The 27014-nt window shown below is 40.1% G+C and overlaps 1 pseudogene; it reads right to left on the reverse strand.

Annotated features, from left to right (window-relative positions):
• Positions 1–4560: 4560 nt before the first annotated feature.
• Positions 4561–27014, reverse strand: part of LOC148824417 (uncharacterized) — a 310106-nt pseudogene continuing 287652 nt past the window's right edge.

Consider the following 27014-nt stretch of genomic DNA (forward strand, 5'->3'; position numbering starts at 1 on the left):
CACCAATCAATAACCTTCGAACTCTGCGATATAGGCTCCTGTGCTCCGGTTCATGTGTGAGAGAAGACACTGAAATAGTCGTGTGAAAGTGGATTTTGCACCTGCGCCAGTGCTGTAGTGGGATACAGAAGCCCATACAAATCCACAAATGTCGGAAGTTCTGGAAGGCAATGTAAAATATTGCTCTATCCGTTGATTGATTATGTAAGCACGCTTTATTTCAATTTAAAATGCAACGTAAAAAGATCAAAGTTGATTCAAAATCATTTAATTTAAAAACTGATAAAGCTAATGCTCTTTTCAGGCTTATATCTAGATTTTAAAAGCTCTTTAAAAAAGTCTATCGCGATTGTGAAAGTTAGAGAAGGTATACCAGCGGGTGCCTTCATATCGCCAGCGTCAGTCTCGTCTGTAGCTGCGAGAAGGTTAAAAGCGCACAAGTGATCTGTCTTTCGTCAAAATAATTGCTGGAGCATCAGGACGCAGAGCACCATCCAGCAGCTGTAGACGATGTTTGTGGAAGAGAGATTTTGTTTTCAGCACAGGGAGCGAGAACGAGCTTAGTCCGGCTCCCAGCAGAATCCATTCTTGTTTGGATACTGTCAGACTGGGCGTCTGAGGCTCTTTGGATCGCAACATGAAAAAAAGAACAAAAACAATTGCTCACATCTTGTGATTTCCACGAGAGGAAGGGAATATATCACTTAAAAAAATCAGAACTGAAGATTTGGATCCGGGACCTCATACTTATCAAATGATAGTAATAATTATGAAAATATCAGGTTGTGTTTCTGCAACATTTCATGCACAGTGCTATTGTGTTACTGTCTATTGTCTTATCTTCTGTCCTATTAATATACTGCACCTGAGTGACTAATGAGAAACACTTTACATTATACTATGCACCTGTGTAAGTTTAATGACAATAAAGTTGAATTGAATTGAATTGAATTGAAGTACGCCATTTCTTTCTAAAAATACAGTAGTTTGTACTTAATAAAAATGTACAATTCACCACTGGTATAAACAAATGTGTGCCTTGTTTGCCTTTGTAAGCATTTGTTAAAAAAATAAGTTCACAATACGATAAAAACACAGAAAGCACAAACTTAATAATACAGCGATACAAAATCAATATCAAATCATAAAGCCAATTAAGTACCTATCCTTTGAAAACAGTGACATTTGTATCTACTTTTGAATTACAAAGCAGACAGAGTAGTCCCTTAATTCAAAGATCAGATCTTGGGCAAAACAAGACAATCAGATGTTAGCTGAATTCGGAACAAGAGCCTCTGCATCGTCCTTTATTGAGCTTTTGATCAACGTCTGAGTGAAAAAGATTGGCTATTTTAACTCTTTGATTAAAGTACACAAAAAGCACATTCCTTCAAGCCGGAGTCAAAACAGTGACTTAAGGATTCCCTATCATTCCTTCTACAGTCCTCCGCTCTACCAACTGAGCTATCAAATGGATCTAAAGAACTCCTCTCTGTCACATACTGCCTAATGTAGTGAAATATTGATTAAATTGATTAAATATTGATTAAAGTGATTAAATTCCAGTTCGACATCAAGTTTCCAACTTGTTTCTTTTGTCTTGGTTTCCTTGAATTTAAGCCACAAACCAGGATTCTACTGTATAAACTTCCAGGGATATTACAAAATGTTTGATGGGGCATCAATCATTCCAGGTGGAAATTCACTCCTTTTTTTTTCTCGAGGCATCATATTAAACATTTCATTTGGATTGAGAAGAGGATCACCATGAGAAACAGAAAAAACTGTTTAGTTCTGTCTTTATTAGGAGTTGTATCACAGCTAATGCATGTAAAGCCGTAATGCGGCTTTATGCGATAGTGAGAGTTCAGTTATGCCAGGGAGTGGGAGTGAAGAGAACTGAAATTTAGTAAATTCATATTTAAATAGAGCGTAAATCAAAGTGTTCAATTTTTACAAGAATTGAACCCACGTGGACATTTGTCCACTGGATCTTAAGTCCAACACCTTAACCACTCGGCCATCCTGGTCTACAGCTATATGCCTTTTAATTGTTTAACATTTAAATATGATTCAACAATTAAAAAAAAATTAAACCAGCGCCCTGTCACAGAAACGTACCCTGATCTCCCGCGCAACAAGCGGGGGTACTCAGCACTGTACTAACGAGGAGCGCTTGTCCGCAGCTGATCGTGAGCTCTGTTTACGGTCAGCAGTCATTTCCTCTTTTCCAAAGATGTTTTCGCCTGCTCTCAGCTTTTTAAAGACAGTCATAAACGCTCAAGAAGTAATTCATGTCAGTTTGAAGTCTGTTCCTGTTGTCTCCGCTCTTGATGAAGAGCAGCCTTACGTGGGAGACTCCCTCTCTCAAGAAGTTTGTGGTCACCCTGCAAGAGAGAAGAGCCATCAACCACCGAGACAATTAACATTGAACACATGAAATGCGAGATGCTTTCTACTTAGTTGTTTCTACTCTATCTTTGTCAGAAGTGGGATTTAAACAAACATCTCAAGGGGAATCTACAACCTGAACGCAACGCCTTAGACCACCAGCCATCCTGCCTGTGGCTCTTAAATGGAATTATACGTTTTATTTATTTCTACTTGATGAAAAGGAAAAAAAAGTTAAATGTTATTAGGGAAATGTCTTTTTTCATGGGGAAAACAAGCCCGAGCAAATGTAAAGTTTAGAGCAGCGCTCAATAAAAGCTACAGTGGTGTGAAAAAGTGTTTGCCCCCTTCCTGATTTCTTATTTTTTTGCATGTTTGTCACACTGAAATGTTTCAGATCATCAAACTAATTGAAATATTAGACAAAGATAACACAAGTAAACACAAAATGCAGTTTTTAAATGAAGGTTTTTATTATTAAGGGAAAAAAAATCCAAACCTACATGGCCCTGTGTGAAAAAGTGATTACCCCCTAAACCTAATAACTGGTTGGGCCACCCTTAGCAGCAACAACTGCAATCAAGCGTTTGCAATAACTGGCAATGAGTCTTTCACAGCGCTGTGGAGGAATTTTGGCCCACTCATCTTTGCAGAATTGTTGTAATTCAGCCATATTGGAGGGTTTTCAAGCCTTAACCGCTTTTTTAAGGTCATGCCACAACATCTCAATCGGATTCAGGTCAGGACTTTGACTAGGCCACTCCAAAGTCTTCATTTTGTTTTTCTTAAGCCATTCAGAGGTGGACTTGCTGGTGTGTTTTGGATCATTGTCCTGCTGCAGAACCCAAGTGCGCTTCAGCTTGAGGTCACAAACAGATGGCCGGACATTCTCCTTCAGGATTTTTTGGTAGACAGCAGAATTCATGGTTCCATTTACCACAGCAAGTCTTCCAGGTCCTGAAGCAGCAAAACAGCCCCAGACCATTACACTACCACCATATTTTACTGTTGGTATGGTGTTCCTTTTCTGAAATGCTGTGTTACTTTTACGCCAGATGAAATGGGACACACACCTTCCAAAAAGTTCAACTTTTGTCTCGTCAGTCCACAGAGTATTTTCCCAAAAGTCTTGGGGATCATCAAGATGTTTTCTGGCAAAACTGAGATGAGCCTTTATGTTCTTTTTGCTCAGCAGTGGTTTTCGTCTTGGAACTCTGCCATGCAGGGCATTTTTGCCCAGTCTCTTTCTTATGGTGGAGTCATGAACACTGACCTTAACTGAGGCAAGTGAAGCCTGCAGTTCTTTAGATGTTGTGGGGTTTTTTGTGACCTCTTGGATGAGTCATCACTGCGCTCTTGGGGTAATTTTAGTCGGCCGGCCACTCCTGGGAAGGTTCACCACTGTTCCATGTTTTCGCCATTTGTGGATAATGGCTCTCACTGTGGTTCGCTGGAGTCCCAAAGCTTTAGAAATGGCTTTATAACCTTTTCCAGACTGATAAATCTCAATTACTCTGTTTCTCATTTGTTCCTGAATTTCTTTGGATCGCAGCATGATGTCTAGCTTTTGAGGATCTTTTGGTCTACTTCACTTTGTCAGGCAGGTCCTATTTAAGTGATTTCTTGATTGAGAACAGGTGTGGCAGTAATCAGGCCTGGGTGTGGCTAGAGAAATTGAACTCAGCTTTCCAAAGATGTGATAAACCACAGTTGATTTATGTTTTAACAGGGGGGGCAATCACTTTTTCACACAGGGCCATGTAGGTTTGGATTTTTTTTCCCTTAATAATAAAAACCTTCATTTAAAAACTGCATTTTGTGTTTACTTGTGTTATCTTTGTCTAATATTTCAATTTGTTTGATGATCTGAAACATTTCAGCGTGACAAACATGCAAAAAAATAAGAAATCAGGAAGGGGGCAAACACTTTTTCACACCACTGTATCTGAAACCGATAGCGCTTCTTATGCACGTACCCCTGACGATGTTATTGATACGTCATATGTGCTCTTTTTGTATTATATTGTAACGCAACGGGGGCTCAGGCGGGCGCCCTTGCCGCATGAGGTCGGCCCCACACTGTCCGGGGCTCGAACCCGGGACTTCCGCGTCTCTCTGCAGCGACCTAGCCCCATGAGCTAACGAGAGATCTCTCGTTAGCTCATGGGGCTAGGTCGCTGCAGAGAGACGCGGAAGTCCCGGGTTCGAGCCCCGGACAGTGTGGGGCCGACCTCATGCGGCAAGGGCGCCCGCCTGAGCCCCCGTTGCGTTACATTGGTGTCAGAAGCGGGATGGGATAGCCCTTCGCTGGGGACGGCGATTTAAGCGGGGGAGAGTGTAACGCTTACGGCCGACAGGCACTGTGTAAGAGCCGGCGTACCAGAGCAGGTGACGTCACCGCCCTTCCCTGTGATAGCAGGACTACAGCTACTGGGCTGTAGAGAGATCTCTCTTTAGCTCACGGGGCTAGGTCGCTGCAGAGAGACGCGGAAGTCCCGGGTTCGAGCCCCGGACAGTGTGGGGCCGACCTGATACGGCAAGAGCGCCCGCCTGAGCCCCCGTTGCGTTACAATATGTATTTTTGTTGTTCAAATAAAAAAATATTTAAAAAAAAAACTTTCAGGATGCGTGCTGAGTGTAAAAATAAAATGACAGCAAGAATGCTGTATGCAGAGGTCTGAAGCCTCCCAGTGGGCATTGATTCATCGAATATACGTATATTCACGGCGAAAATACGGCTATACGTATATATACTTGCCGCGACGTATAATCAATGTTGAATTGCAACCGTAAAATCGACGACATTAATAAACGCATATATAACGTTGAAAACACATCTAACACAGTGCCTGAGGCTTTTTACTGTATGTATCGTGTGTGCCGCAACTAGGAGTATACGGCACTCTGCACAGTGTACGAAGTAAATTATTTTCGCAGTAATTAATTTATTATATTTATTACTATATTTATTGTACACGTGTAAATTAATTACTGCGAAAATAATTTGCAGCTACATGGAGGTTCTGAATCGTTAGGAAAAAATTGTTGTAAAACCAACAGAAAGCACAGACTGCTATAACTAGTCCTAGTTATATAACGATTTTAATTATAATGATAAACTACTGCAAGGAATCGGTCCACCTGAGCAAACAGGATTGTAATGTTGACACTCAATAACGACACTGATATGTGCAGTTCCTGGACGGATAGCCCTCCTGCACATCAAACAGTCTGAGTGACTGTTAGTGTCATTTAGTGTTGTCTGACCATTGACAAAGTACAACTATTTTCTTAGGGCGCAAATTAAGTTAGGTAAATCTTTTTGCCCAAAACTGAAGGGGCGACACTCCTCCCTCCCCCCGTGATGCCAGGCCTGTCCCCATCCTATTCCATAATGTCATTATATATAATACCATACAACAGTGACCGATCCTTACTAACTGCATGCGTTAAAATTGCACATCAGCTCATAGCAGGGGGCACATAGCCGCGATGTATTATCAATGTTAAATTTCAACCATAATATCGACAACATTAATAAACGCATACGTTGAGAAAATATCGAACCCAGCATATTTTCCGGTTATATACCACAATGCATTGTTAGTATTCGTTGGTCACCATTTTGGACACGTTTTTCAAACGTAGAAGTATTTATCCACAAATATCTCAGCAATGCTCTTTTGATGAGTAAGTATGAATAATAATACTATCTGAATACATATAGATCTTTCTTAATATTATTTTGATTAAAATAGTACGTGAATAAGTAAAAAATGCCATATAAAAATAGTGTGAATGGGGAAGATGACACAAAATCGTTTTGCCGTTTCTCTTATTCTTATTCTATGTTGTACTTTCAAACTTTGGGTACTCTTTAATTAGGACAGACTTTATTGCTCAACTGCTATGATGCAAGCCAAATTTATACATTTATATCAGCTTTGAGCTTAGTAAACCGTTCATTTTTAGATTATACTTAAGAAAATATTAATCATCATTTATTTGGGAAGTAATATATTATTTTCTCCTAGCTGCGGTGCTGAAGTCCCACCCTACATCAACAGAAAAAGAAATAAAGGAGCACGCAATGTGTTACTTGAAGAATGCATATGCAAGGCAGGGGGCCAGGAGATCTGGACACTGAAAATAATAGGTTTCTGGTTCTAACTGTTAGGACAATTAGACAAGGTTTGCAAATAGTGGACAAAAATCATCTTAACTTCCATTGTAATATTTGTTTTCTTGGAAATATAGAAGTTGTACATTTTACAATTTATATTTGAATCAAAATGTGGTTTTGAGTTAGTGTGTTAATGTAATTAGTTTGTGTTTGTCATTACTATACTGTATATTGCCATGTTACCAGAATTTGTAGCTGAAGTTTAAGACTAGTTGTGTTTTTATGATTATTGCCCATATGTTGATTGTTGATTGATTGTTTACAATGTATAATTTGAAATACATATTTTTCAGGTGTGAATGTGTATTTTCAGAATAAATTTCTAAACCAAATCATTGGCTTGATTTACTAGTTTCTACACCTGTAAAACTCTTTGATGTATAATAGACCTCTAACCATATACGTATAATAGACCTCTAAAGTTATCTGTATAATAGACCTCTAACCATATACGTATAATAGTCCTCTAAAGTTATCCGGAACTCCAACCATATATGTATAATAGTCCTCTAAATTTATTCGTATAATAGAACTCCAACCATTTACGTATAATGAACATCTAATCATAGACGTATAACAATAGACGTATATTAGAATTTCATTCTAGACGAATTGCGGACCACATTTAGACGTCTAAGGTATGCGTTTAATAGACGTATATTATACATCTTTTGCCCACTGGGGTGTCTTCCGACTTGTCGTAGCTGTTGAAGAAGCACCTGTTGAATCTCACCCGGGATTTCCTGAGAGATTGTTCAGCGAGCTTGTCCTCCGTCTGCACTTTGCACTGAGCTGAAAGCTGTGTGAGTTCCTTACTGCGTGTCCTGTACTGTTACATGTGCTCTCGTGTAGATTATCTATGTGGAGAACAGCGACAAGAACACATCGAATTTTTCCCATATGTGAAGGAAAATGCTAAAGAGCCTGAAAGCTTTGAACATTTAAGTTCGCATGTTTTATATTCTTCATATACTTTATATTCCTTACAGCAGAGTAAGCCAATCGTAAGCCAATCACCAGTGGAATTAACATTAATATACTGTAAAGTGCTGTTACTTGGGAGTGTTAATCTACAATTAAAAGAAACACGTGGCATCTAGAGCTCTAAAGAGGTTAACATACAGTAGACGTCTGTAACAGATCTTTTCAGTTCATTGCTGTTCCTCTGGCTTGGTGAGCCTTTGGAATTTTAAAACAGCGTTTTGCTTGCCTCTCATGTGGTCTGTGTCCATTAAGAGCCGCACCATCACTGTGTCGTGTGTGGTCCTACACAACTACACAGCTATCTACTGGAGTCATCTTTTGTCTGGCTTCCGGTCAAATTCTGCGTAGACTTTAAAATCCTCATGCTCACCTATAAGGCTTTACATGGCTTGGCACCTCAATACCTGTCTGAACTTTTATCGCCCTACTCCCCACCTTGCAACCTCCGCTCTTCAAATTCTGCCCTCCTTACTGTCCCCCAAGCCCGTCTACATTGTATGGGCGACAGGGCCTTCTCCTGCTATGCCCCCAAGCTCTGGAACTCTTTGCCCAAGGATATTAGAGGGTCACCTTCTCTAAACTCCTTCAAATCCAGACTCAAAACCTTCTTCTTCAGAAAAGCCTTTACTTAACTGGTTCCATTCTTCACCCCTCTGCTCTTCTTAATACCACCTTCCACGGTCTCCTCTATTGTTATTGTTGTATTGTTGTAATTATAATTGTGTCCTATCTTGTGAAATCTTCTTATTTATTGTTGTAGTCTTCTTATTTATTGTTATTATCATCCTGTAAAGCGCTTTGAGAAGCCACCTTTAAAGGCGCTATATAAAATAAAGTTTATTATTATTATTATTATTATTATTACTTATACAGCAGTACAAAGTCATGCTGAGGTTGTGAGTTCAAGCCTCACCTGGAGCAGTTTTGCCTGTTATTTCAGCTACAGAAACTTGCTAGTGGATTTAGGTTGGTTGTTCTGTTTCTTTTACCGCTCGATGGAGCTTTATTAATGCAGGCACACCTGCTTCCAATTTTTTAACAATTTACAAAGCCTACAGTGGACGACATTTGGCTCCGGCACACATCAGTTGCTTGGGATATCATTATAATATTTAATTTGCTTTCCCGTCACACCATTTTTATTAATAATTATTTAAAACATGTCATTTATTATTGATACAGTTTCATTCTGTCTTTATTAGAACCTGTATCATAGCTAATGCACGTTAAGCCTTCAGGATGCGATGGTGAAAGTTGAGTTATCTCAGGGAGTGAAGAGAACTGAAATTTAGTAAATCCATATTTTAATAGAGTGTAAATCTTCAAAGTGTTCTGTCACTTCAAAAGCAAGTTATAGGAGCAGGGATTGAACCCACATGGACACTTGTCCCTTGGACCTTAAGTCCAATACATTAACCACTCAGCCATCCTGGTCAACAGTCTCAACTGCTCAATTGCTCAGCCATCCCGGGTTCACCTTTCCAGTTCTGTGTTACACAGTTCATTGAATATATTTGTTAATTTAATATATTAATTGAATATATTTGTTATATTTTCGAATGGGATGGGACAGTACACTGGTGGTTCCCAGGGGAAAACAGGGTTATTGAGCCATTGGGTATTCTGAGAATAAATTGGGTGGGTGAATGTAACCGTGTGGTGAAGTAAAACAGTCCTCTTAGATGAAGCGCTACAGATGCAGCCCCTCAAAGTGTATAAGACTTACATTTATAGTACTGCTGACACAAATGTAGCCTCTACATCAGACCAAAATAGAGATGTGTTCACTTAATCATGTGAAGGATCTCCTCATGAATCTGTCTCAATCGTCAGTGGAAATAGAAGCCATTAAAATACGATACATGTTCACCTTCAACCCCTTCTGCCGGACGTGCTTGTTTCTGGAATATTTGCAATGAGTACCAAATTAAGAGTTATGTGTCCTTACTGGTATCTTTTAAACAGTGAGGGACATTCGGTTATATACAAACAGGACAGAGACAAAGTAATAATCCTATTTTAAAGTGTCTTGCATTTTAATTTACTGATCAGATAAATTGAAATGTTCTGATTCAGAGCCCCTGCAGTTCATGCTAATTAGAACCACAACAAATCTCCTGAGTCCTGAGCACCACACTGAGCACAAGTTCAGCTGGGGTCTGACTTTGTTCAGCATGACTTCTTGTTGCAGTTAAGCTCAGAGCTGGAGACGATTTCCATATTCTACCACACTAACTAGTCCAAAACTTAGTACACAGTACACACTTTTTAAGTGAAGTCAGGTTGTTAAAAAATTAAACCAGCACCCTGTCACAGAAACATACTCCGGTCTCCCGCGCAACAAGCAGGGGTACTCAACACTGTACTATGGTGGAGCACTTGTCTGCAGCTGAGCGTGAGCTCTGATTACTGTTAGCAGACATTTCCTCTTTTCCAAAGACATTTTCGCCTTCTCTCAGCTTTTTAAAGACGGTCATAAACGCTCAAGAAGTAATTCATTTCAGTTTGAAGTCTGTTTCTGTCTCCGCTCTTGATGAAGAAAAGCTGTGCGTGGGGGACTCCCTCTCTAAAGAGGTTTGCCGTCATCCTGCAAGGGAGAAGAGCCAAAAATCACCGAGGCAACTACTGAGGCAATTAACATTTAACACGTCAATAAACAATAAGAAAGAAAAAAGAAAACTAGCCCAAACAAATATAAAGTTTAGGGCAGCGCTCAATAAAAATGATCAGAAACCAAAAGCGCTACTTATGCGGATCAGTATATTCCGATACCGGTGGTTCTGCAGAAGAAATAAGAATAGTTGAACTCCAAGCACTGTCTTGCCATCACGGCTACTCTGGCTGCAGCTGCTTTAAGATCTACTAAGTGGGCACAGAAAGTTGTAGGAGGTCAGACTGGTTTGCGCTGTCCAAATAACAGTATGCGAATTTAAGCTTTTTCAAATAAGAGTATTTACAATATAATACATACTTCAAAAGTGTTACTAATTAGCATAAGTGTTTTGGCAGATTGTGGTCTTCAATTAGTAAACGATGAAGTGTTTCCCTGCTCGTGAGCAGACCTGCCTCCATTTACACAGACTCCTGCTCAGCTCTTGATTTCACAGCAGTTTTTGAACAGAGCCCAACGCTGTAAGCAAGTTGAATTATGAAAAGTCATTAGGCACTAGGGATCCCAGTATGCTATCGCGTCCTACTTGCACGATCCTACTACATGGTTGGAGAGATCAAGAGGAGATCAAGAAAATTGGACTCAAACTCATGAGATTAAAAGTTTCATGCTCTACCCACCGTGGTAGCTGAGCACCTAAAACATACCTCTCCAATAGTTTCCCAAATCACGCTACAATCTTTATTTCCTTGTGGGTTGTGTTTAATGCATAACACATTCTGATACTTAACGGCGACGTTTCAGGGCAACAGATCGCAACCCTCAGCAACAATAAGCAGGACTTGGTTGTTCAGAGTGTGAAGCCAGGAGTATGTCTTGATCCTTCACTGGCTGCTATTTGAAAAGCCGTCATAAATGACGCGTAACAGAGCTTTATGCAGCTGGCTTTTATGCATCACAATGCATCAGGAAATACAATACTATCAGGAAAATAAACCAATTAGAAATACGCAATACAATGTCTGTTCCCAAAAATGCAAGCTGTTTTACACTGACGTCACTCCATTTGCGATAATTCAGATTGTGAAGACAACTGCTCCCTAGCAGATCAAAATATTACACAAAGGCTGTAAAGCACACTCTGAATCGATCCGAATATTTGATTTCCGCGATCCGTTTAGTCAACAACAGGCACCTTGGCGCTTCTCCAGCAAAGCATTGCTCAGTTTAGTGAACTACTGGTGCTTTCAGCACACCACCTCGTATAGCTCATCAGGATGGCTGAGTGGTCTAAGGTGCCAGACTCAAGGTCTCATATCCTTCCATTGTTTGGGTGTTCTGGTCTCTGAATAGAGGCCTGGGTTCAAACCCCATTCCTGACAGCTTGTCTCCTTTTCTCCCCGTCTTGTGCTCGCTGAAAATGACAGGTAGAGGAAAACGGAGAAACCGGTTTGCAGGCCCATCATGGGCAGGGAAATGCTTCGTGAACACTTCAATGTGATTAGCGGAAAGTCAAAGAGGCTTCGATTTCTGCCTTAAGAACTGTTTGGATTGCCTGTAATTGAGTAAAGATTTACATATGCATTCAAAGGTGAAAGACTGAAATATAAAACCAGATGAAGACTTATTAAAACATTGTTTTCCTTGCTGTTTCTCCTGTGTTTCATTAAATGTGACATTGTGAAATCAACCTGTAGCCCTACGGAATGCAGTCACTCCCAGTGACAGCGGCAGGAGCAGAGAGGATTATATCAGAGCTCGAAAATATAGGCAAATTGATTTACAGAACATTTTTATTAAACTTTCCTATATGCTCGGCCTTACTGAAGTATTTCAGCTTTTTTGTCTATTTCTATACTTTACAGTAGATAGTGTTTAGCCAGAGAAGAGAGATACAAGCACTATACCCCACAGTAACCGCCATTTCCAATAACCTTAACGAAAGCAGGAAGATCAGTTTCTGCTCAAGACAGCTGTTTTCTGAACTGTGAATCTCCAACACTGGCTGAAGACGCTGTGTCTGGGCTCTGCAGTTATATGAGAAAAGACTCAGTGAGCTGCAGGAGCAGTTCGTTGCTCTGAGCTCCCCGTGAGGAATGGGCGTATCCTCCTTCCGTTATCATCTTCATACACTCCTCTTAAAACACAGCAAACTCGGTGAACAATGCACTGAGTTTTGCAGTTAGCAGCTACATCACCTTCCAACCCAAAACTGATAACCCATTGAAGCTACAAAGGTCAGTACCTGGATGGGCGAGACCTGCTGGAAAAAAAAAGGCTTGTTGCTGGAAGTGGTGTTAAGAGACTCTTAAGATCTTCCAGAGGTGCTGGTCTAATAGCATTAGTTCCCTTACAGAGTTTACCTTTCATAGATGCGCAAATATTGATGGAGGTGCATGCTTCATGGTGCCTTACAACAGTAGGGACTGCTTAAAAATGAGTTATAGCGTGTGATCGTTTCCATATACGCCCAGTGCCGCGGTGGTAGAATAAAGTATGATACTGCTTTGACACGCAACGACATTATATTTAACTGCAGGACTTCATTTTTTGGTCATTTTGTCTTTCATTGCATTAATAAGCGTGTAAATCAAAGGCAATTCCTGTGTGTAACATTAATATAAATGCTGTTCAAACTGTGGTGCAGCTTTTAAAATCCTTGTACACATTTCTCCATTTTTTTCTAACAAAATTCCATTTTAATGTCCAGACGGGGAGACTATCATTCCAACCAAGCCCCCCTTAAATCCTCCGAGGTGTATCTGTCTGCTAGCATGTATTTTGTAAAGATTTTTCTTTAAGACAGAGAGGGACTTTGAAAAAGGTTTCCGATGCCGCCACGCACTCCATGTTAGATTTATTGCAAAAGTGTGGCGGTAGCAGCACTTACTGTAGTTGTGGCAGAGCGCTCAAGGCAATGGACTAGAAATCCATTGAGATCTTCCCACGTGGGTTTGAATCTTGCTGATTATAGTGACCTTCTTATGTCATTGTGTTCCGGCACAAAAAAAAAGATAAAGTGCTCTTTCCTTTTTCCTGGTACTTTTGAAATGCTAAATCACTTGGACCCAAAACCTTGGCAATAAGTCCTTCAGTGTCGACAAATGACATTTCGCAGATGGAAGCAGATAACAACGCTCTTTGCATCCTCATGTCTTCTGCCCTACTTCCAGCCTTTGAAAACCTCATTAGTAAAGCTGAAAGAACCGACTCCGTAGGTGTTGGTTGTGCACAAAGAGGAGCTGTGATAATAGAAGAGGAGGAGTGAGAATGGTGCAGATGCAAACCTGTTTTCTTACACTTCTCTGGAAGAAATTAAAATAAAAGCTGAAACAGCAGTAGCCATAAGAGGAAATGCCTCCAAGCAGCAAGCAAGCACCCCTTGTTTGTATAGTGGTGAATATCCCCGCCTGTCACGTGGGAGATCAGGGTTTTATTCCCCAACAAGAAGACTGGTAGCTTTTCTCCCATCAGATTCCATCTCTCATGCAGTGTGAGAAAGCTTATGTAATATTCCTTTCTGTCATTTTCTGACAACTATTTCAAAGGGGCACCTTGTCAACTCCTAAATGCTTTTTATCAAAATCTACCTATGTGTCTGATTAATTTAATTTTTTTCCCAAAAAAAGTTTATTAATTAACAATCTCCAGTGAACAAAGAAAGTGCCGAAAAGGGTGAGTTCTTGAATCTTGAATCAGCTAGTTCAGTAGTGGTCAGGATATATATATATATACGAGAAACCAGGAGGTCACTTAACTCCTATTAAGCATACAGGATAGGATAAGGACATAACAGGAAAGGAATGGGACATTTTGCGTGTTTGTGCATATGTTAACGCATTATCTACATCATAGTGCCTTACCTCATTTGCATGATACCAAGACCATAGAGCAAGCTCTTCCTCACGAGTGAGATTCAAACCCATGCCTCCAGGGTGACACTATTATAAAACGCTTTGGAAAATGTGTTGGCTTTTATAATTCATCTTCTTTTTGGAGTGAATGTTGTATTTGAGAAAAAGCAAAGATGCTCACTAAGGTAGTGATGACACAGGTTCTGGCTATGCAGAAACTATGAATCATATTCATATGAGGGCATCAGAAAATAATATTTAATTGCACTTAGTTTATGAGGCTGTTAAAGTGTATATATATATATTGCTTGTCCTGTCTGGTTTAAACAAAAATTAAAAAGCTGCACTGAAAAAAAACAAAACATAAAAATATGGAATTATTAGTAATGGTGCCAAAATAGATTTTCTTATCAAGAGAGATTCATACAATTTTTCCAATCCCTTATTATTTACCCTTTATTGCATAAATATTTCTTGTGTTTGATAAAATTTAGATTGTGCAACAAAGATGTGTCTCTTTTTCTTAAGAGTTACAGTTAAGAATCCTAATCTGTTTTATACACATTTCTTGCTTAACATGGTAAGCTGTTACACAATTACAAGCCTATCCAATGAGAACAGTCTTAATTGTAAATTAAACAGGACTAAACTTAACATTCCAAGACTATAAAGGAATAAAGAATTCAATTTAGACTTATATTTTATTATACACATAAAGTAAACTGCATGACTAGAATTCTGTTCTAATCAACCATAAGTAAGAGTAACCATAGTCAACATTTAGATGACTAGACTAAATCAAAAGTGACCGACTACAAAGTGACCAATAGACATTTTAGGAACAAGTAAAGGTTTATTCCTCTGAAAAAAGAACAAAGAAAACACAAAAAGTCAGCTGTGGAAACTTTTACGGATGTAACATGCTGACGCAGCTACCTACTTCAACTAATAGACATTTCAATTGACAAGACTAAGACTATGATTAAAATAAAAACTGGTGACTAAATTGGTGTGTTTTTAAGTCACCTGACTGGATAAAACTCTTCCCACACTGACTGTAGCTGAATGAACTCTTGCCTGTGTGACTGCACTGGTGAACAATGAAGGTCTTCTGTGTGAGTGGGCTGGTGGGCTATTAAGGTACACGAGTCACTAAAACACTTCCCACACTGATTGCAGCTAAAAGGTCTCTCTGCTGTACGAATAAGGGTGGTGTGGTGGCAATATGGCTAAGGATCTGGGCCTGTGGGTGCCGGTTCAAATCCTGAAGCTTACTGAGGAATCCTACTCTGTTGGATACCTGAGCAAACCCCCAAACTCTAACTGCTCCAGGGGTGCTGTACAAATGGCTCTCCCTGTGCTCTGACCCAAAGCTTCTCTCCCTATCTGTGGGCCTCATGGTGAGCAACCTGTGAAAAGATAAATTCCTAATACAAAAAAATGTATATGGCCAATAAAGTGATCTTAATATGTGGGCTCTCCAGGTGATTCAGTCACTAAAACTATTCCCACACTGACTGTGTGAGTGCGCTGGTGGGCTCTTAAGTTATTTGACTGACTAAAAGTCTTCCTACACTGATTGCAGCTTAATGGTTACTCTCCTGTGTGAATATGCTGGTGGGCTCTTAAGGTACTTGACTGACTAAAGCTCTTCCCACACTGACTGCAGCTGAATGTTCAGTCTCCTGTGTGAATGTGCTGGTGTCTTTTTAAGTGGCTTAACCGACTAAAACTCTTCCCACACTGACTGCAGCTGAATGGTCTGTCTCCTACGTGAATGTGCTGGTGGCTTTTTAAGTTGCATAACTGACTAAAACTCTTCCCACACTGACTGCAGCTGAATGATCCCTCTCCTGTGTGAATGTGCCGGTGTCTTTTTAAGTTACATAACTGACTAAAACTTTTCCCACACTTACTGCAGCTGAATGGTCTCTCTCCTGTATGAATACGCTGATGGACTCTTAAAGTACTTGAATCACTAAAACTCTTCTTACACTGGCTGCAGCTGAAAGGTCTCTCTCCTGTGTGAATGTGCTGGTGATTTTTTAAGTAGCTTAACTGACTAAAACTCTTCCCACAGTGACTGCAGCTGAAAGGTCTCTCTCCTGTATGAATGCGCTGGTGGTTTATTAAGTGGCTTAACCGACTAAATCTCTTCACACACTGACTGCAGCTGAATGGTCTCTCTCCTGTGTGAAGGTGCTGGTAGGGATTCGAAATGCTAGACTGACAGAAACTCCGCTCCTGTCTGTGCCGTAATGGCAGTTTATCCACTCTATCTGAGCAAGGCCTTGAGTGATTCTTCCTCATCCTCTGATTGTGCTGGGGTCTCTTATTCTGCAAATGCTCCATGGAATGGTCTTGCTCTGGGTGCTGAAACAGAGCTGTGTTTTCTCCACCATGTCCTTCAGTGTGCTGTTCAGCAGTGTGAATCATCTGGGGCTCCTTCTCCAGCTCTCTGAGACTAAAACCGCCCAGCTCATTCAGTTGTTCCTCTCTTTGCCCAAGAACAGACATGCTCTCCAGTTCATTAAAACTTTCAACAGTTTTCTCAGTAACCAGATTTTTAAACCTGTGTGTAAAGTCATCGGATACTAAGGGATCGTATAATTGTTTTAGACTCTGCAATGACAATCTCTCCACTTGAACAGAACAAGGCCTAATTATTATCAAGCCCTGTTGGAGTTGCCGTTGTTCCTCCCTGTACTGACTCTCCTCTGGGTGCTGTAACTCAGTACTATTCTCTTCACCAGGGACATCAGTCTGCTGCTCTGCAGTGTCAATCAACTTGGGCTCCATGTCTTGCTCTGGAAGATTTAAAACATCCTGTTCTTCACTGTGCTCTTGTACAGTGACACAGCCCAGTTCATTACAACCTTGTGTAATGTTGTTTGTGTTCAGATTATTAATCTTCTCTGTAAAATCATCACATACTAAGAGCCCAGGTGTCTCACTCTCAGGCTCTGTCTTCATCATGGGCACAGAGTCCAGATCCTTGACACTCTGTCTGCTGTCAGTGTGCTTCTCACTGAGTGTCTCTTTCCCTTCTGCAGCAGTGAGCTCTGTCTCCTGCATCAGACTGGAGCCCCACTCGTCCTCACTCTGCTGCTGTTCAAGAGAAGCCCATTCCCCAGCATCAGGGAGATCACTAGACTCTGATCCTAAAAAACACAGGACAGGAAACCAAGACCTTTATAATAATAATAATAATTAACTTTATTTTATATAGCACCTTTAATGGTGACTTCTCAAAGTGCTTTACATGATGCCAACAACAAAAATATAAGCATGATGAGAATACACTGTTTGAGGAGACAGTAGATGGTAATGCTGGGCGATAATTCGATAACGATAATTATCACGATATAATTTTTCTCGATATAATTTTAACAAAAGTTCGATAAATGTTTGATACATATGTTTATGCTTTGCGCATGCGCACAAAATACTACGCGAGTGCGCGTGCGTGTTGCAGACCAGGCAGCTAACATGGTGTTGTTAACCCACATGGTGGTGGCTGATAGGATTGAAGAGTGGAGAAATGAGCGACACTGAAGCAAATGTAGTGCTGCCAATGACCAGCTCGAAGGACGATGACATCATCAACAGAAAAGGTCATTCAACTTTGGTAATTTGGAGATATTTTGGCTTTTTACGATCAGACATAAAACAGAGCAGCGTGCACAGTGTTCTATTAAGATATTTATTTTGTACATTTTACTCATGCATATCTTGACTTAAAAAAGACTTGAATACTCTCTACTTCAGATTTGTTTAATGTTTCTGCTGTTTGGCAAGTGTTTGTTGTGTTCTTAAAATAAAGAGTTGTTAATTTACCAATTAACTGTCTGGTTTCTTCAACTTTCACTCAGGAGAAAAAATCTGCCTTTAAACTTGAAAGAAATAATGATTTGACATTTATCGTGATAACTATCAATATCGACTGATATGAAAATTTTTATCGTGATAATGTTTTTGGCCATATCGCCCAGCCCTAGTAGATGGTGGCACAAAATACAGTAGGAGCAGATGGGTAAAGAACAGGTAGATAAAGGCTGTTCTAAAGAAGAATGTTTTGAGTCTGGATTTAACAGAGTTTAGGGAAGGTGACTCTCTGATATCCTTGGGGATAGAGTTCCAGAGTTTAGGGTATAACAGAAGGGCCTGTCATTCACAGAGTGTAGATGGACTGGGGGACAGATAGGAGACCAGAAACAGAAGAGAGAAGGTTGCAAGGTGGGGAGTAGAGCGATATTAATTCAGACAGGTACTGAGGTGCCAAGCCAAGCAGAGACTTATAGGTGAGCAGGAGGATTTTTAAGTCGACAGGAAACTTGACAGGAAGCCAGTGCAAGGACTCCAGGATAGGAGTAATGTTAGCAGTTGTACTAGACCTGGTTAGGGTTCTGGCTGCCAAATTATGGACATACTGGGGTTTGTTCAATGTGGATTTAGAAACCCCAGAGTGTGGAGTGTTACAATAGCCGATTTGGAAGAAGACAAAACTGACCAAAACGCTGACCAAGTGGAAATATGTAAATGCTGAAAGTAAGGAGCCTAATATTTAGCCCTGAACTTTAATACGTGCTTAGAGTAGTGCTCAAAAGGAAGTAATATCTGCACAAAAAGTAGCTTAAATTTTAAACTTGAGATGGCAAAGATATTATTTAGTAGCATGTAATTTAAGTTTTAAAAACTAATTTTCCAAACTTTAATTGCATTCAAACACATTTAATCTCTTTTAACAGATAAAGTGAAAAGGGACTGAAAATACAGCAGACTAGTGTAGCGGCGAGGCTTAATAATAAGGCAGAATTAAGTGTTTCTGAGCTTCCCAAATGAGGCCCCATTTCTCTGTTCATCTCTGTGGTGCAGCCACAGAGAGACCATTAGTGCAGGGTGATTTAAGGTTTCCTAGGACAGCTCCCAAAGGGGGATGCACTTAGCTAAGTCTGGCTATCATGATCAATGGTCATCCACTGGCGCCTATCAGTCTAGGGAGTGCCGGATGGACATCTGGACTGCATTACTAAGTGTCAGGACTAAGTGACTCATATCTCACCTTGTTCAACCAATCAGGGACTGGTAGGGCTGAGTAACCCACGTGGGACTCTGATGCCCATGGAACTTTCAGCCAATCAACGAGCTGAAGTTCCTCCAGGTAAAAACAGGCAACACAGGCCTGGAGATTCAGATTCAACAAGATTCAGATTTGGGAGATTCAGTAAGATTCTGGAGAGGATTCTGTGGACTGTTCTAAAGGGAATTCAAAGGAGAATTCCAGGGCAGGACGGCCCAGGAGCAGAAGGCTCCCAAGGGCAGGACATTCTCGCAGCGCGCCTCCTGACCATCCCGAGACTCAGCCCGGACAACCACGGAACGGCCAGTGTGTCCGAGTGCCAGAACTTTCCTTTGTTCTAAGAGTCTAGAGTGGAGGTTGCCAGAGAGTAACCAGCAGCAGGCCTCGTGAACAGGTCGGAACTGTGGACAGCTGAATCACTATTCAGAACTAGCTCTTCATCAGGAACGAACCGGTCCTCTTCCTGACTTGCTGGGACCCACAGTCATCTTTTCTCCTGTGCACAAACTTTGCTATTTAAAGCCAATACTAACTAGCAGGCCAGTGAGCATCTGCAGCGCACCGTCGCAAGCCGCACAGCACAGCCTGGCACGGAGCCAGAGAGCGCGGATTGGACAGCAACAGCCTGCAAATGTTTCTTTGTGCCCGCAGGAGATCTGAATCCCCAGAAATTGGATGAGTATTCAACTTCAATGCATTACAGCTCGAGAATTCAATTGTTATCCCAACCAGTTGATATCAATTTAATTCCTAAGAGTTTTGTACTTGTTTTGAGTATCTAATGTAGAAGTTATAACTAAGTTCATTTATGAAACGGTCTTAATGAATGATATACTGAACGTATGTCCTCTTGATATGTGTAACTCTTCGTAACTGATTGAATATATATCTTTTGTATTCTGATAACCCTCTCGATTAGATCTGTTAGGTTTACATGCATATTCTATGTATTAATAAATGTATCCTCGTGTATTAGTACCTGTGTGTGTGCGTTGTTTGAGTTATGTCGCATGGTTGGATTCTAAAGCCATCAAAAGAATCAATTTTGTGATTTACTGCTACAATTAATAATTGTCTCAGTAAATGCCCAAACCCTACAGAACTGGTGCCTTCAGAGAGCCACTATGATTACATATTTGGCGTCCCTGAACGGCTATGAAACATTACACTAGTATTTTATGTAACATATTTTTACACAAATTCATGTATAGCCATTTAACGGTGAACAAAAAAATTCAAATACTGTAAATAAAAACGTAAAGAATGTGGGAAACAAAAATTCAACTCTTATACACCACGCAACAGAAACAGAGCTCCTCTTCGGGAACTAGTCGCTAGTTATCATGCAGCATCTCCATCGAAGAGGAAAGGCAAGTCAAGAGAAATTAAGCTGTATCACTGGTTTTATTATACTTTAAACTACATGCATGCACGTTCTAGTACACTCACAATCAATGTGTGTTGTTTAAGCAGAGGGGAATAAGTGCATATAAAGGGGTAAAAAGTACGTCTACTGTAATAACATCACAAGTACATTACATTTACACTAACACTGCACTGAAAGAAAGAAAGGGGTTGATTCAAACACACCGACTGGACACTCCAGTACACTAACACTGCACTGAGAGAGAGAGAGGGGTTCATACACACACACTGACTGGACACTCCAGTACATTAACACTGCACTGAGAGAGAGAGAGGGGTTCATACAGACACACTGACTGGACACTCCAGTACACTAACACTGCACTGAGAGAGAGGGGTTAAAACACACACTGACCGGACATTAGAGTACACTGGGATGAGTTAATATAGACACAGGCCCTGGAGGACTGTAATTCTTAAACCTATTAAAATTATTTTGTATACACAATCATTAGTATACATATAATAATATAAAGCAATACATCGCAAAACTATATATATATATGTCTACTTTCCTAATTACTGATTCAGTGAAACAATTGTTTTCAGCACCGTAACCGTACAAAACAGTTCAGTTTCCACTAAAGAATCCCGTTGCTACATCACAAGTCTTTCCCACTTGACTCTGCATCTCTCCACTATATTCTCACCAGTGAGGAAGTTAAAGACACTGTTTTTAAACTCACACACACCTTGACTACATACAAGTCACCCCACTGACCTGAGAGCTGCAGTTTCGTGTCCATGTCTTCCTTTATTCCTGCAGGGACTTCACAGGGAAGCGTGTGTCCAACATGATCTGTCTGTCGCCGATCTCCTTCTGCTCCCAACTCCTTCTCCCACAGCTGCAATCTCAACTTCAGGCTCTCATTTTCCTTCTTCAGCTGCGCCACTTCACTCCCGACACTGTCCTCCACACACTGTGTGATTTTAAACACGGCCCGTCTCACCAGAGTCTGGGAGACGCTGCGGAGTTTGTTTTCAATCTCATCCTCGGAGTCAGACATCCTGTTTCGGAACACATGTGAAACTTCATGCACGATTGATTTGAGCAAATCCTCCATGAAAGAGTGAAGCTTAGTTTCCAGATTGAACAGTAAAATTGCCATATTTAACCAAAGTTGATCACAAATACAGAGAGATTGCTGTGCTGATACTGATATGACAAACACTATGACTCCTACGCACCTACGGGTCTATATTATTGCAAGGGTTTGAATTCACACCTAAAGCAGGAACAGGAACTGAGCGATCACTCCTCCTACATCCTACCACATGACTCACTTCCTTAGTGATTGTTGCTATGCACTTCACATGAAGGACTTTCAGTATGTTGTATCTTGTTGAATTTACAATGAAATAAAATAATAAAAATAAATGTAGCCTTGTTTACAAATATATGTATATAAAATATACACATCAATATATATACACATACAAATATATATGTTGTATTTTCATATATTTCCAGATCCTTCGCCTGTATTGAAATAAATAACAGTACTTAAATGTGTATTGAAATAAAGGCATTAAACTTTTAATGTAATGGATCCATATCTGAACAATGTCTGCTAATAGACGGTAATGTGGACAATTCCTGTTGCCAATTGGTTTGATATCTCCAAGACATCAGGCATTGAAAATATTGTTTTAAACAGAACATGTAAAATGGAATGTAGGTCAAAAACCTTCTGATAATCTAAGTACACCATGCTACATGTTCTGTGCATCCATTAATTTATGGGCTTTTATGGGATTTAATTAGTTAGACAAATTATATTTCTGCTTACAATAGATAGTTTTATATCTCTATTCATAATAAAGATTGGTTTTATTATAATTGATGATTTCTATAATTTATAGAAATCCTTTGTTTCATTTTCAGAAAAAAACAGCAATGTTGATAGAATAAGAAAAATAAAGTCCCTAAAAGACTGTGATTTGAATGAAGTCTTTTCTGTCCACATTTAACATTTTACAGCTGACAAACCAGCAGCATTCTGACAGAAAGAGCAGTTGTAAACTCATTGTTTCAGTTATCCAGAGGAGCAGAGCGACTGAGAGGTCAGAGCTGTTAGCTGGTATTGTCAGTGTGAGAACAGCTCTCCAGCTCCCTCTCATTGACTTCACACCACCTGAGTGTTGATGCTCTTTCTCTCCTGCTCGTCTCCTCTCCACTCCCATCTTTTGTTCTTTTGTTTGATTTATCAGCTGCCCCTCATACATGAAGGAGGCACCAAAGCCAAAACGTTCTGTCTCTTTTCTTTTCAGTATGGAATAAACCTTTACCTGCTCCTGTCTCATTCACTCTCTTTTTCACCTTGTCTGCAGTCTCACATCCTGCTGCTCCATTGTCTGCAGTTTCTGTCCAGAGTTTCACCTCCTGCTGCTCCATTGTCAGAATGACTGATGAGTCACAGAACTGTTCTCACCTGTTAACACCCAGTAACATTTCTGCCCTGGTGGCAATTTAAATACCTGATTCTGTATTTTAATGTGTCTGTTTTGTGTTTAATGTCTTCATCTTGCTCTTTTTGTAATGAAATTGTTGTACTTGAAGTTGTAAAACTTAACCCTTGGTTTACCATGAGATTTTGACGTGATTTCTTGTTATAATGTTCGTCTGCATTTAATACGTTTATATTTCACTATATTTACTAATAATCATACGTACTTATACATACTCCATGTAGATAATGTAAATGAAATCACATGTCACAGTAAAGGCTCACACACCGAGAATTCTTGAAGAATAAAATCACACTGCACAACTTTGGAACATCACGTCCAAGTTTAGTGACAGCAACATTAAAGATTTTAAGCTAAGACTTTTCAGATCACATTTTTATGAAAGGTTCAAGCAAAGTTGAATAACTTTGCAAGGAACATTTCAAAATCTCAGTCAAATCCAGTACGATCCCAATGGATCAATCTGAACTTTCTCCATCCAGACCAGTTGGGAAACAATCTTATGGTAAAAAATCACACGAAACCACACAGATTCTTTAATGCTTACATCATAATGTTATTAGACTAGGACACCGATGTGAATATGTGTTTGGGCTTCGATTCGCCGATTCCTGTTAAAGAATTGGTGATTTATGATTACAGAATCAGTAGCATCGGAAAGCAGGAGCTCTGTTTCTTAGCGATCTTGAAGGCATGTCTATGAAGAGCACAGTGTGAAAATCTGTACTAAAAAACACCAAGTGCTTAAGATGACATCTTCTTTTACCGTTGCAACTTTTAATCTCAGGTGTACTTTTAGAAGGCATAGAAAGAACAGTTGTGTCGACATTTGCATCATACAGCAGAATGGCGCAGCAGAAGCATGCTGGGCCCATGACCTAGAGGTCAATGGATTGAAACCATCCTCTGAGTTTTATGGAAGACTTAAGCACACCATCGGGCCAATGTAGTATAAGAAAAACAAAGATAGCCAAAATCTCTTTGTTTAAGTCCCGTTCTAAGTTTCTCGCTTTTGTGAGCAAACTTACCCAGATCTGCAATATTTTAAAATATATGCCTTTGTTTAATTGGAAATAACTAAATTATTGGTGATATCCAGTTATATACTTGAACGAAACAGAAAAATAACAATTATGACCTACATATTAACACACTGACCAGAATAATTGAAAAGCTTTGATTCACAGCCCTTGCAGTTAGTGTTAATTAGAAAAACAACAGTGCTGAAACCTGAGCACAAGTTCAGCTGCTCTCCAGGTTTGTTCCGCACTGTTTCTCGTTGCAATTGAGCTCAGAGCTGGAGATGATCTCTAGATAGAACCGTGTTAACTAGTCCGCAGCTGTGTGCTCCTTTCGAAAGTTTGTTGCAATTGACCAAATGTGTGGTTCTATAGCTGTCAGGTGCAGTTCACTTACATAAAGGGCATTTATTACTGAGGAGCCTGAGTCAGGTAGTAGACGAACCTACAATCTTCTGATCCACGTTATCCATTGCATTACTGCCCTTCCTCTCACATTGCTGAACTGCACCAGATTGAGCTCAGCGCTTATATATATATAGTATATACATTCTATATGTATCCTCCACATAGTATATGGTGTGGTGCAGTGGCTAGGGATCTGTTCCTGTGGCTGAAGGTTGCCAGCTCGTGTCTCATGGCAGGCAGAGAAATCCTCTTCTGTTGGGTTCCTGAGCAAGACCCTTAAACCCAAGTGATCCAGGGCCACTGTATAAATGGTTGACCCTGTGCTCTGACCCCACGTTTCTCTGTGTATCTTATGGAGAGCAAGTTGGGGGTAGGTGAAAAGACAAAATCCTAATACATGAAATTGTATATGACCAATAAAGTGGTCTTATATATGTGTTATCTTATCTATATATGTATTATTATTATAAGTAATACTACAAATACCAGCAGCTAGCCCCTCCCTACAGCTCTTTGATTACCATCCACTGACTGCTCCTCTGTCAGGAAGTGTGAGGAGTCGACACACTGGAGATTATAATGCTAGAAGCAAGACAATTACATGTCAGGAGAAACTTAAAGCTACAGCAGCAGGAGTAGCAGTAACCGCAACGAGGCGGGTAAAGTTCGGCTTTTCTCATTTTCTTCTGCAGAGCCACTGTGTCAGAATGCACTGCTCTGGATATAAAGGGAATTGCGGCTTCAGATCATTTAAACTGAGCTCTGCATTGTTTTATTTATGCTGCCTACGTGCTTTGAATTGCTGATATTTCCTGCATGCATTTCTTTTTCAGGTTTCATTAAATTCCTCACATTTGAGCCAACACTTAAATATTTCACTAGGGGTCGCATAATACGCGGTGCAAACCTTATTTACTGTGGATTGCTGTGGCACATGAAGCTGTTTTATTCAGTGGGGAGGTTTGATGCGCATATTACAAATCGAGCGGGCGAGTAAGAAATCCAAGAAGAAATCCAATTAAAAGAAATTAAAAGAATCCAAGATGCGTAGAAAACTGCAGATCTTAAAAATGCAGAACAGTTACATAGTACACTGTGCTGCACCTTTTATATTTCGGTCTTACAAATTTGAATACATACCTTACCGTAAATCGTGCCTTGATTACAGACACCCCAAACAGTTCTTAATTCACAAAGCAAAGGCTATCTAAATATGCCTCTGTTCCTTTCCCTTTCAGGATATTGTTAAAGATTGGAGAGTACCATAAGTGTGAAGCGAAGAGAGAAACTCAGAACGGAGCTTTAATAAACACAGGGAAAGGGAGTCTTCTCTCTCATTTCAGTGAATCTAGGGTGTGCTCATGAACCGAGCATAGCAGAGGATGAATTTGACCCATTTATGTCTGGGTTATGGGACCTGAATGCTTCCACTGCATCACTCACCGTAAAATGCTGTAAAAACAACTGTTCTTTCGGTACTTACTAAATGTACTCCTGAGATTCAAAGTTTCAATAGTAAAGGAAGGTGTCACCTTGAGCACCCTGTGTCTTTTTAATACAAATCATCACACAGCTCTACATAGACCTGTCTTCAGAATCCTTACGATTGCTGATAAGCAAAGCTTTTGCATTCCGAGGATACTGATTCTTTCACCGTAAATCCCCAATTCTTCAACAAGAATCAATGAAAACCAAACACTTATACACACTTGTGTCCTAGCGTGAAAGCAATATGATGGAAGCATTTGAGAATCTCCTTCACAGCACATATGAGAATGTCAATTTCTTCCCCATTGCAGAGCGTGTATGGGCGCTCCCTCAGTACCCTAGTTTGTAAAACCACGACTTAAAGGTCGAAGCACTTTTTAATATTCTGGTGTCTCTCATTTGATGGCCAGAAAAAATTTATGTCAGAACTTGAAAAGCTTTCTAAAATTGTTTGGTGCTTCTTATTAAAAGAAATCATAAGAGCACCTGAACAGCTTCAGGCTATCGACTGCTTAATATAGTGATCAGCAGCTTGATAACCAGTTTATAAGGCTGAAAATGATCCTGGAAGCACAACAAGGTTCTAACGGCTGTTTTGGGTTTTACAACCGAATAACAAAACGGCTTCAATTACGACGATTAGACTCAGCGAAACTTTAACGCCTATGATATTTGCAGGAATTGTAAGTGTTTTGCACGTGTCGAACTTCAAGAACTAACCAAGGCAACCACAGGAACAACATCAAGAAGCACAACCAATTCCCCATTTAAATCTTTCCTGTAAGTTGTGCTTTGCGAAAGCATGAAGTAAACCCCCAGATTGCTTTTGAACATGTACAAAGTATTTCTGATGGAGCGCTATGCGCAAAGATTTAATAAGCTTTACCCCTGCCAATGATTCAGCATGAAGAAGTAAAAGTTTCACAGACAAAAGCAGCTTGCCACTGCAGCCAGTACTAAATGTACTTGCTGGTACACTACCATGTGCACTGCCTCATAAATGATCTTGGCAGACTTTGTTCCCTACATAAATCTGAAAGTGCCAAAGAACATTGTCTTTTAGAAAGTCTATCTCCAAACACCTTGTGCAGCCTCTCAACAG

The sequence above is a fragment of the Atractosteus spatula genome, chromosome 10, assembly GCF_055471065.1.
Source record: "Atractosteus spatula isolate fAtrSpa1 chromosome 10, fAtrSpa1.hap1, whole genome shotgun sequence".
Lineage (NCBI taxonomy): Eukaryota > Metazoa > Chordata > Actinopteri > Semionotiformes > Lepisosteidae > Atractosteus > Atractosteus spatula.